Here is a 12394-nt window from a genome sequence, read left to right on the forward strand (position 1 = left end):
GTGCGCGCAGATGGCGAATCGCTGCAAGGTGTGACGTCAGACAAAAGTTGAGCCTTATCAGGGGTGATGAGGGGCTAAACGTTTTCGTCTGTTTTTGGCCAATCGCGCGGAGAAGCCAACGTACCAGGGGACCTTGCAACCCCGGAAGAGCTCATAGATGGCGCATCGCTGCAAGGTGTGACGTCAGACAAAAGTTGAGCCTTATCGGGGGTGATAAGGGGCTAAACATTTTCGACGGTTTTTGACTAATTGTGTGGTAAATCCAACGTACCAGGGGACCTTTGGACTCCGAAAGAGCGCATAGATTGCGCATCGCTGCAAGGTGTGACGTCAGACAAAAGTTGAGCCTTATTGGGGGGGGGGGGGGATAAGGTGCTAAACTTTTTTGACTGTTTTTCAGTCAATGAACATGCTAGGAATTTTGAGCAGACAATGACTACTACGACACAAGCTGGCCGAGGTCTACGCGCCTAGACTAACAACAGCGCGTGTCATCTGATGGACCCATGTGTGCTCTCTTTTTCCGCAGGACCGCTACGCGACACTGAATCGGCGGACGCGTTTAGACGCGTCGGTGTGGCAAAAGAAAACAAAAAGATTCAACTGTTCCTTTAGGGCAAAGCAAGCGAACAACGGTATATGTGCCAGACTGAGCCTTGTTGTTGTGCCAGACTGAGCCTTGTTCACATCGATACTTGACAGTAGCACACAACGATTGATGGAATATTTATGCAAATATTTATACCTCCATTAGAAGATCAGTGAAGGCCCCGCCGCGGTGGTCTAGTGGCAAAGGTACTCGGCTGCTGACCTGCAGGTCGCGGGTTCGATTCCCGGCTGCTGCGGCTGCATTTCCGATGGAGGCGGAAATGTTGTAGGCCCGTGTACTCAGATTTGGGTGCACGTTAAAGAACCCCAGGTGGTCAAAATTTCCGGAGCCCTCCACTACGGTGTCTCTCATAATAAAATGGTGGTTTTGGGACGTTAAACCCCACAAATCAATCAATTAGAAGATTAGTGAAGGGCCACAGTGCACATATGTACACTCAAATGAAGTGTTATTTCTAAATCTCTTTTTTTTCATTTACGCGCAGGAACAATTATGAACAATTGAGGGGGGTCCGGTCGGCTGGGAACTTATCCGATCAGTTTTGAATGATTGCTTTTGAAGGTTCAAGTGTTGGAGATTGGGCAGACAGTAATATTAGGCAGGCAGCTGCCCGATTTCTCCTTCTTAGCAATCGCCATTAACTATGAAATGCCAAACTTACCTCTGTAAAAGTACTTACTGCTCTCAAATGTTCTGCTGTCAATTCAGAGTAGGGAGATCGCATCTCAATCTTCAGCTGCAGACTTGCCAACTGAACATCAGTGTTTGAACATGTATAGTCAGAACTTCCTATAGATAGAGAAGTGGACACTTCCACACAAGGGAGCGTACAGGACAAGCAAAGCTTTGATTGATTCGTAAAACAAGACTCACAGGCTTAGTACAATTATTGAATAACAAGCATCGAAGGAAAAGACATGTGGACAGATAGTCTTGTCTAAGCCCCTTGCCACGAAGACAAGTCTACTTGTCAAAAGGATCCCAGCAGCACGCAGTGTCTAACATTCATCTCGTAGACACTCCATATTCTGAACTTTTTCGGATTATGATCACTTTAATGTGAAATTTCATTTTAGCAATGCATCAATCTAATGTCTAACTGCCTAATTAATTAACAAATCTCTAATAGAGGGCAACTATTTGCCACCTTGACTGGTGCTGCAACCCCTATTGTGCATAGAAGTGCTCATCCAGTTGAACACCAGAGAGCACTAATTAAGAAAGAACATAACACGCAATGTAGATTTTATTTCAGCAAATTGCAACAACCAAGATTTATTTTTGAAACTAAAACTATGCAATACATCACAACAGCACAAACAATTTGACAAAAGAATGCAGTTTGGGAAGCTTCAAGTATAGTGTGAACCCAAATATGGTAGCGACATGGGAATGCACACTTGACTGGCTTGAAAGACATCTTGAAGTAGCACTACGGCTTAGAATGAACAAGGCATCGCATAACAATACATATTCCCAATAAAACAAACCTTGAAGCGACAATTGATGTTAGCCAAACAAAGGAAAAATACAAATATTTTGGAGGCCTAAACTACTTCGTAAATGTAGAGCAGTACTAGCAGGAAAGAACTATGTACAGCAGATCAGCAGATAACCTAGCGATCCCACGCAACCCTCAGTTTTCAATTCCTAATTTCCCTAAATGACGTGGCAACAAGAAAGGTTTCAAATAAAGCTTTGTACCCTACAATACTGACAGTTACAACTTTAGAAGTCAGCGACGTTTTATCTTTAAAGGCAAACTCACAAGCCTGCACCAATGGGCATGCACTACAGGCAGACGTTAAGAGCCCGATGTCCAGTGACCCCACATTTGGAAAACATTGTCGAGGGCATGGGCAGGACCTTCGCCAGCTTTTGAGGTTACTTGTTTAGTCACCAAAGTGACCTGCTGCCACCCAACAGTAATCATGGGGGCCTTTCCAGACTTCTAAATGTTGCCCAACTATACTGCCCAACATAAATTTAAGGGGTACGTTCACTACATTAGTCTTTACTACAAAAACATTGTGTACCCATGTAGCTTGGTGCGAAAACATGGTGCACCCATATAAAGGAAACCAATCTGGCAAGAAAAAACCAAATTAAAAACATCTGAAGTGCACTAAACTGAACAAAACGCACTTGCTATTTCATGATTGCCAGTCAATGAGCACTAGAACTTTACCGTGAAACAGTCTTCACTCATAAAGTACAGCACACACCTTCACTGCCGCAATGTGCTTATGTCTTGGTCCCTTTAATCGTGTTCCACAAAAGCGTATAGAACAACACCACAGTAACAGACAAAAGAAAGCACACATTACGCGCCAAACAGACTCCCATTAACCGCAAGTTTTCGTTTGTGGTCATTACGGCCCGTCCCGGCATACACCTCCCGTCAAATTGTTCGCTTTTTGGCATAATGATGCTCTTACATGTTCACCGACTGGGCAAATAGAAACTGAAGCATTCAAAGTTGAATGCCGAGTTGAAAAGCGTATACTATCAACAAAAATAGACTTGAGCACCTAACTGGTACACAGATGAAGTCGTGAACAATTAGCAGGTGGCCATGTGTTAGTATTGGGTTAAATACTAATGCTCACGACGACCTTCAACTAGGACGCCCGAAGTAAACAGATTCTTCAGAAGCGAAGACTCGACCTCCCGCACGTAACGATGGTGATGCCTCAGCTTAACTGGACAAACAAGAACCTACAGAGTGCGTCCGCACAGTAAACTATAGACCAAACCAAATGAGCATTAAGTTGAAATGTGATTGGAAAAGCGTATCTCCGAAATGCACTACAAACTAGTGCAAAACATGCGCACACGGAGAAAAAAAAGCCTCCCTGCCGCACAGAGTGATAGATGAATCTGTTCCAAGTTGCCCAGCTTTACATGCCGTTTAATGTAAAGGAGCATCAATATGCCACTACATTTCACAATGTGAATGTGGATGCCAATCATGGCTAACAAACATCCGTCAATGAATCTGGCTGCAGTTTTTTATGGCGGTTAAATACGAGCACTTGGGGGAATCGTGGCAGCATATGTCAGAATTGCTTTATTTATTCAATGATATGGGTTCAGCAAATTTGACACTCACTAAAACACGATTAACTTAATGGCATCCAAACAGTGTACCATTTCGGGGTGTGATGGATTTTTAAGGCTTGGAACCACCCTTGAAACAGCTCTGCACAAAAATAGGCAATATATTGCCGACGCGAACGTATTGCACAGCATTTCATGGGAAGCTGGTAGCCCAGGGTGGATTCATAGATCGCTGGCATGTCTCACGGGGGCTATGAAGGATGGAGTCCGTAGCGCACTCTTCATCCGCCGGCTAGCGATCACAGTGGAACGACACCGAGAAGTACTGCCGAAGAGTCCTCGCCACAGTGATAGGCTTTCTGCATGATGCGTTCTGAATAAGGCAAGAAAAAGGCAGGAGCCAAAAGGTGAATCCCTGCGGATGAAGGTACGGCCAGGCAGCAGGACAGGGATGGGACAGGGATGGCCAGGCAGCAGAACAAGAAGCACAGACTGGACGTAGAAGGCTTTGCGGGTTTGAATATGACATCCATCGATGAGATTGAAGGTTGAAGAGTTGTAAGTACACAAATATTTCACGGTTATATGTAGCACAGATACACAAAGTGCGCACAGCAATGCGAGCTCACTGGGGACGCAATATTTGAGAATGCCGAATTTTTACTTAGCCTAGAAAATGAAGAGTTAATAGGATGTTTCTGCAATAGGTAGAGCATTGGATGTGATACCCTAAGGTTGGTGGTTCAAACTGAAGCGAATGAAGTTCGTGCAATTTATATCTTAATTACCGCACAAAAGCTAAGGACAGCAATGTCTCCAATGCTTTCATTCGGCTCGTTCTGAATTTGGTCATGCTGAGCGAAAAAAAAAACCTATAAAGAAATGCTCCTTTTGTTCATAGCGAGCGTCTCACCTGCAGAGTTCATACACCAGGCTAGCACACAAAGGTTTATTGTTCATCCGCAGTCTTCTGCAAATGGCGCGATCTACCCTCTGGGGAAAAGAGTCGCAGTCACCACCTTCACTACACTTAATGCTGGAAACGCTTACAGGAAAATCTGGAGGACATACTGACCTGCAGGCTCGTCTCTTGCATGTTCCGGGTGCAAAAATTTTCATGCTAGAAGAAGTGAGCCCCATTCATGGCAGGGTAATGTTGAGTGCCATTGGAAGGACACTGAAAGTGCTAGTGCCACCAGACTGCGAGATACAGCATCATTCCATTAAGAATCTGGTCACTGCAGGTAATGTTTAGGCATGTGGTTTATCTGACATATGGGCGCGGCGAATATCTGAACGAATATTGTATTGAGAATTTCGAATTGAAATTCAAGTCCATGGAAATATTTAATATGAACTTATATGACCAACAGCATCACCTGACCTTTTGTGGAAGCCATTTCGCTGCAGCGGAGGGTTTCAATATAGTTAATGCATATATTTACCAGGAATACACACCGCCATGAAGCCTCACTTCAAACGGTTCAATGGACACAATATCGTCTCATCAATTTATCGTTTGAAAGCTTGTTATACTGGCTTACATGCTACAAGTATAGTAAGCTTTAAAGCTTTGCGTGCTATCTGCGTCAAATGAAACCCGAAAAGATGGAAGCCATCGCGATGGTATAGTGCGCACCATACAGTTATCACCGTTGACAGGTGCGCGCAACCTCTTCGGCCGCACTGTGCATTCATGCGTGCCTGTCCAAGGTTATAAGTGGACGGTGCGCCCTATTCCATCGCGAAGGCTTGCCGCTGTTCGGGTTTCATTTGACGCAGATAGTACCTTACATGTTATAATTTGCCTTCTACCGAAAGTAAATCGTGCTACTATTCAAATTTGCTTCCGGTTCCTTTTTGAACTTGAAATAAGGACATTTGCACATGCCTTATTTTAAATAAAGTGTTGTGCAGGTTGGTTGGGTCACAAAAAATATGTTCCTTATTTAGGGGCGAATCTTTTTAGAGTGTGGGTCGTTCCTTCCTCCGTAGCAGTACTATGTAGTCACCTCTAGTTTACGAATTTCTCAATAGAATTATTGCGTTGCGTGAATATGCCCTCTTAAATAATACCACTAGATGACGCTAGTGGGTTTAGCGGTATAGTGCTAGTCTTAGGGACACAGACAGATTGACGGACGCTTCGCCCCACTCATCATTCACTTCGTAGATATGCTGTATTTTTTATATTATGCGGTGTATACTATTTGAATTTCACTCGAAATTCTTCCACATCACTACTCGCGTCGAACCTAGAAAATTTACTGTTTTAGCATGTCTAGTAGTCTTAGCTCTGAAGCTAGCACTCGCATCGAAATCTCACCAATAATGGCACAAGTTGTAGACTGCAAACTGAAGTTCATTCATTGTGTAGCCTTAGAGTGTCACAATTTTTTTTAACAGTAATCTAAACTGGGCACCGATCGTTAAGAATTATAAAAAAAGGTTTCAGAAGACAAGCACTGACTTGACTACGTTTATTAGTGTCTGGTCCGACAAACAGATTTCTTTTGTTCCAGAAATAGAGATGAAGAAGCAAACCTTTTCTATCTAAAAAGAAATATATGATTGAAGTCAAACATTGTATGAATGAATTCAACAAAAATTTGATACTACTTGATCGTTTTGCAGTTTCTGCAGCATGCAGGAGATTTTATCCCCTCGGTCCTCTTTTTTTTGATTGATTGATATGTGGGGTTTAGACGTCCCAAAACCACCATATGATTATGAGAGACTCCGTAGTTGAGAGCTTTGGAAATTTTGACTGCCTGAGGCTCTTTAACGTGCACCCAAATCTGAGCACACGGGCCTACAGCGTTTTCGTCTTCATCTAGCTGGTATTTTATACCGCGACCTGTGCACCTTCGTAGTCACTGTTCGTGAATGTTTAATATTTTGCATATGCGTGCTCCAGCATTAGCCTGGGTGTGCTGTTAACCACAAATGGAGTCACGAGTCTTCTTTGTCTTCTCTTGCCCCTTTATACAACGTGAATTCCCTCACACAAGCCACTGCAGATCGTCGGGCAAGCATCGACCAAGACAACGCAGTGGGCTCGAGCTGGAGAACACCGTCAGCTGAGTGACAATCTACTAGAGACTTCATCACAGGTGGAGCAAGGACTGGACGAAATTCACCAGGAACCCGCAGGGCCGTCCATTGCGTGCATCAGATGCAGAGCTGCAAAAAAAAAAGCCACCCACTTATTTATCACGGCAAGACGTTGAGCACCAGTTTTGCCAATATACACAACTTACTTGAGGTTGTATAGACAGCACAATCCTCTGCGACAGCACCCTCACTTGGCGACTTCTTTGCGCTGTAGACAGAAACAATCACAAACTTTGTGTTATTGGTAAATTAGGCATATTTGTTAGTGAATATTTTGCTACATTCAAACGCTTTGGTGAAGGTAGCGCACTGTTGAACAAGATGTTGGACGTGGGTATTTTTGCAGATGTTTTAAGATTTTTTTACCATAGGCATGCTTGCTGTTAGAGTCCACTATATGATATAATTTAGGTGAGTCACTGGGTTGAGTTTATAAGAAAATATTGACTTACTGTTGCAATTACAATATTGCAATTACTGTTAAAAACAGCAATTTATTTTAACACTTCCACTTGCTTCAATTTTCATATCCAGAAAATTTGAATCAAACTAAATTTCAGGCACTTATAGACAGTCAATGAGTCTCGCAGAGAGAATGTGACAGTGCACTTTGCACGTAAGTATTTCGAGCATATGTGGAAGCTCATACAGCAAGGAGAGGCTATACACTGGAAAACATGTCGAGTTACCGTGCAAACCTGAAAGGTTGGCAGTGCTAGAAAATCACGGCAATATAATGCGAGAATGCGGCAACATTAGCTTATAAAGGGCTCCCCTATAGCTATTGAGTTCTTGCCACTAATGAAGCTCACTGCAACGATGACTGTTTTAGCGGTCCCCGATGGATCGCTGACTGTGCACCTTCTTGACAATGGTTCTCAGTTTTGCAGTGCACGGTCCAAATGTCGCCACCCCTTCACAAATCTGCATTGAGATGTTCCGTTGTGTGCAAGTAGAAATGATGATAGGATTGGAAATTTGTTTTCTAGAACTATGTCAAAAAAGCAAGCGTGCTGGACTTCGGGCTATTTTACGAAAAGGAGTTCCTAATCGGCACCTCAATTTAAAACTACATAAGTGTCTGCATGTTGGTGCCCGCTAAATGCGTCCACTGTGGTTCTTGTTCAATTTTTGATTGAACCAATGTCGTAGCTACAAAGTCACGTGGTGCAAGCGCCATCAAAGGCCAGCATGTTTCAGCACAGCCCCGCGTTAACCAAGTCGAAGAGGGCACAAAGTTGTGAAACCTATTTCTGGTTGTCTAAAAGGGGTTCAAACACAATCGTGAATGTGTTTGAACCCCTTTTGGCCCAACACAACCCACACAATTTGTGATTGTCAGTAAAAGATAAGCTTAGATTCTTTTGTTCTTGTACATTATGAAAATTTGATAGCAAAGGAATGCTTCCGTGCAAGATGAGGCCTGAAGTCGCTGTGTATAAACTGCTCAATCTATCAGGTGCTGGCTAAATGTCTCAATTTACATGCCAATGGCTGCTAATGAGAAATGAGAGACAGGAGAATTCGGCTTTTACTTTCTTACGGCTTGCGCTTCGTATCTACTTCTCATTTTTAACCACCTTGAGTTCATTCATGGTATATACAATTTCATTGTATTCATGGCACTGCGGCTCAACGCTCGCTAAACCTTTCTAAAGCTAAGGAGGTTACACCCAGCGAGTATAATGTAGCATCCCTTTCTTGTCCGATAGTGCTCAATGTACATGTCAATGGCTGCTAATGGGGATCGATGCGTGCGCGTTGACTAAAAGCCGAATGCTCATGTCTCTCATTCCCCATTAGCAGCCATTGGCATGTACATTGAGCACAATTTTTTATTGTTAAACAACGCACAGAAGAAATCTCTCACTGGCACCACCTTGGAGGTCAAGTGTTATACCTATTTCGGGTATGTGCCACTGGTGGTTACATACAAGGGACGCCCAAGCCACGCCATAAGGAGCTTCGCCCCTAAAATCCCTCATATGGAGGTCGACTGCAAGAAAAGCTAGACGAACCATTCAGCGAAGCTGAAATACGGTACGCTCTACAACAACTCAATGGCAGATCGGCGCCAGGGCCAGATGGAATCGACAATAAACTGCTACGGAATCTAGATGATAAAGCAATTGTAATCATTACTAAGAAGATAAATGAGGCTTGGGAAACGGGTACCGTGCCCAAAGAATGGCGTAGTGCCAAATTTTCGCTCATCCCGAAACCTGGAAAACCACTGAGCATCGATAACTTAAGGCCCATATCACTCACATCTTGCGTTGGAAAAGTAGCTGAGCATGCAATACTCAACCGTATCACGGACCACATTGAGAGCAGTGGGCTCTTTCGACACAACATTATTGGCTTCCGCAGGGCACTGTCCACACAGGACGCCATGTTGATGTTAAGAGAACACATATGTTACGGCCTCCTTCACACGCCCAAAGCCATATTAGCCCTGGACCTCGCCAAGGCCTTTGACACCGTAAAACATGAACACATACTGGGTGAAATATCGCACATGAACCTAGCGAGAAATTCTACAACTACATTAAAGGCTTTCTGGCGAACCGAACCGCCACCATACGCATAGGAGAGCAATGCGGTGAACCCGAACGACTCGGAAATATTGGCACCCCACAAGGGTCAGTGCTCTCGCCATTGATCTTTAATGTGGCGATGCACAGGTTGTCGGAGAAGCTCACTCAAATCCCATCCGTGCACCATGCCATATACGCGGATGATATTACCATATGGGTCCCATGTGGCCACTTATATGGCACCTTGGAAGGAATTCTTCAACAAGCACTGACTACAACTGAAGAATTTCTTAAGCCAACTGGACTCGCACTGTCCCCCACTAAATCTACTCGAACACTCTTTTACCCTCGACGAAATTCGGGCGAAGAGGAGCAGCAAGCAGTGCTCAAAGCTGAGAACAACCAAACGATACCGCAAGTATGTACGGTCAAAGTACTAGGGCTAACGTTAAGCGCCAAGGAGGGCCACAACAAAGAAGCACTCAAGCGCGTTGAAAAAAGCACGAACAATTTTTCAAGAGGCATTGCTAGAATTGCCAACAAGAGAGCAGGCCTCCTAGAAGACAACATCATGAAGGCGTATCATGCGTTTCTCGTAAGTCACGTAGCATACGCGTTCCCGTTTCTGAAACTTACGAAGGCTGAAATCAAAAAGGTCGACTCCATGCTTCGCAAGGGACTGAAAACGGCACTCGGCTTGCCCAATAGCACAAGCAACGAGAAACTCGGGCAACTTGGTCTGCACAACACAGCCAAAGAAATTTTTGAGGCACAGAGAGTGGCACAGATCACGCGCCTGTCGTTGAGGCAGGCAGGCCATCTCATCCTACGAGACGCAGGCATTTGCCCAATTTTTTAACCAGAGAAAAGAACACAACTTGGTAATGACGTGAGGAAACACATTAGGGTTGAGCCCATCCCGCGCAACGTTCGCCCTACGTTCAACAAAGGGCGAAGGGAAGACAGAGCGAGGGCACTCATAAACAAGGCAAAAAAACACAACACGCACGCGCTATTCGTAGATGCCGCCCGCTACTATGGCAGGGAGGCGTTTGCCATACGGTCGTTGATATAGACGTAAACCTCATAAACGCGGCAACCGTCCAAACAAGCCATGTCCACGAAGCAGAGGAAATGGCGATCGCGCAAGCCTTGCAAAGCTGCCAAGCCTACTCCACAGTATACACTGACTCTAAGACGGCGGCACGAACGTTCGCGGCTGGTCTAGTACCTAGAAGCACTGGAAAACTCACCGTCAACGTAATAAAAGAGTACGAGAGCAAAGAAACCCTTGTTAAGGAAGAGAAAGCTCAAATCTACGTATCCTGGTTCCCAGCCCACATGGGACAGTTACCGGGACTCGACCACTGCAATCCCAACGAAGAGGTCAACCGCCTGGCGCGTGAGCTCACACGCTGCGCCGCGGACAACGACCCCTTGATGAGTGAGCGGTACGAGAATCTCTGCAGCCAGGACAAAGCACTCACATACCACGAGATCACTTCACATTACCGGGGACAAAGACGTGCCTTCCCAGCACCGCACCCAAAACTTAACAAAGCACAAGCTCTAACTCTCAGAAGATTGCAAACACGTACGTACATAACACCATCCACCTTACACAGAGTCGACCCCGACACACCACCTACATGCTCCCTTTGCAACCATCCCTACTGCAATTTCGAACACATGCTCTGGCTGTGCCCTATCCATAGCGCAGCACAACTGAATGCCCAAGAGGCTTGGCAGGAAGCCCTCAAGAGCAATCAATACAAGCTGCAACTACAGGCGGTCCAGAGGGCCCGGACATCGCTACAAGCCTTCGGCTGCCAGCGCCATCCTGTGTGTAGCCTCCAGGTTGAATTAGGGTCGAATGGTCCTTTCTCAGCTTCCTCAGGATATGTTTAAAGTCAATCTCTCTCTCTGTCTTCCGCCTAACTGTGTCACATGTATCGACCTCTTCTCTATACCACCTATACCTGACGGCGATTACATGGTGGCCCCAATTCATGCCGTAATGCTTACTCATGGCGTCACTGTTCCGCACACCATTTTGACAATCGTTGAAAACCGCACATGCCTTCCTATTGTCAATTTTGCCCTCACTGCCCAAATTCTTCCACAAGGTATCTCCCTGGCTGAAATTACTGCTCTGTAGGCCATACGGTTGAACCCTTCAGAGTGGATGATTGCTGCACCTCAGACCATGAACCAACTCTATCACGTTCATCGGGCGTCGACGTTGACCACATAGTACTATCAGACCTCGCTCCTGATCAAGTGGAAGCCCTTCGTCACGTCCTGGAGTCCTATAGTGACATTTTCGACTTCGCCAGCACGGATTTAAGCCGAACGAGTGTTGTTACTCATCGCATCAATACTGGTGACGCGAGTCCTATTCACCGACGTCCATACCGTGTTTCCGCGTCCGAGCGCACAGCCATACAACAGGAAGTCAAAAAGATGCTTGCAAAAGACATAATCGAGCCCTATTGTAGCCCCTGGGCTTCTCCTGTCGTCCTGATCAGAAAGAAGGATGGAACATGGCGCTTTTGTGTAGATTATAGGCATCTCAACAAAATTACGAAGAAAGATGTTTACCCGTTGCCTAGAATCGACGATGCCTTAGACTGCCTTTACGGTGCTACGTATTTTTCCACTATCGACCTTCGATCTGGCTATTGACAGATCGCTGTGGACGAGATGGACCGTGAGGAGACCACATTCGTCACTCCTGACGGGCTTTATCACTTCAAAGTTATGCCCTTTGGTCTCTGTAATGCGCCGGCCACAGTCGAAGAAATGATGGACTCATTGCTCCAAGGGTTTAAATGGTCAACCTGCTTATGTTATTTAGACGACGTTATCGTTTCTCGCCCACATTCGACTCCCATCTCAAGCGTTTATCGGCGATTCTTGAAGTTTTTCGTCGAGCCGGACTTCAACTGAACTCGTCGAAATGCCACTTTGCTCGTCGTCAAATAACCGTACTTGACCACATCGTCGAGGCCGCAGGAGTCCGCCCAGATCCCGAGAAAATTCGCGCCGTCACGGACTTTCTTGTTCCGAAGTC

The 12394-nt window shown here is 45.3% G+C and overlaps 1 protein-coding gene across 1 annotated transcript in view; it reads right to left on the minus strand.

The window, feature by feature from the left end:
- Positions 1 to 6200: 6200 nt before the first annotated feature.
- The window catches only part of LOC119185878 (transcriptional activator Myb-like), a 211334-nt gene continuing 205140 nt past the window's right edge, over positions 6201 to 12394 (minus strand). Inside the window, exons 5-6 of the mRNA XM_075869457.1 lie at positions 6931 to 6992; positions 6201 to 6853 (exon numbers count right to left, since the gene is read on the minus strand). The gene's annotated coding sequence lies outside the window, so the exon portion shown is untranslated. The remainder of the gene's footprint in view (positions 6854 to 6930; positions 6993 to 12394) is intronic.

Source organism: Rhipicephalus microplus, chromosome 7 (genome assembly GCF_043290135.1).
Source record: "Rhipicephalus microplus isolate Deutch F79 chromosome 7, USDA_Rmic, whole genome shotgun sequence".
Classification (NCBI taxonomy): domain Eukaryota; kingdom Metazoa; phylum Arthropoda; class Arachnida; order Ixodida; family Ixodidae; genus Rhipicephalus; species Rhipicephalus microplus.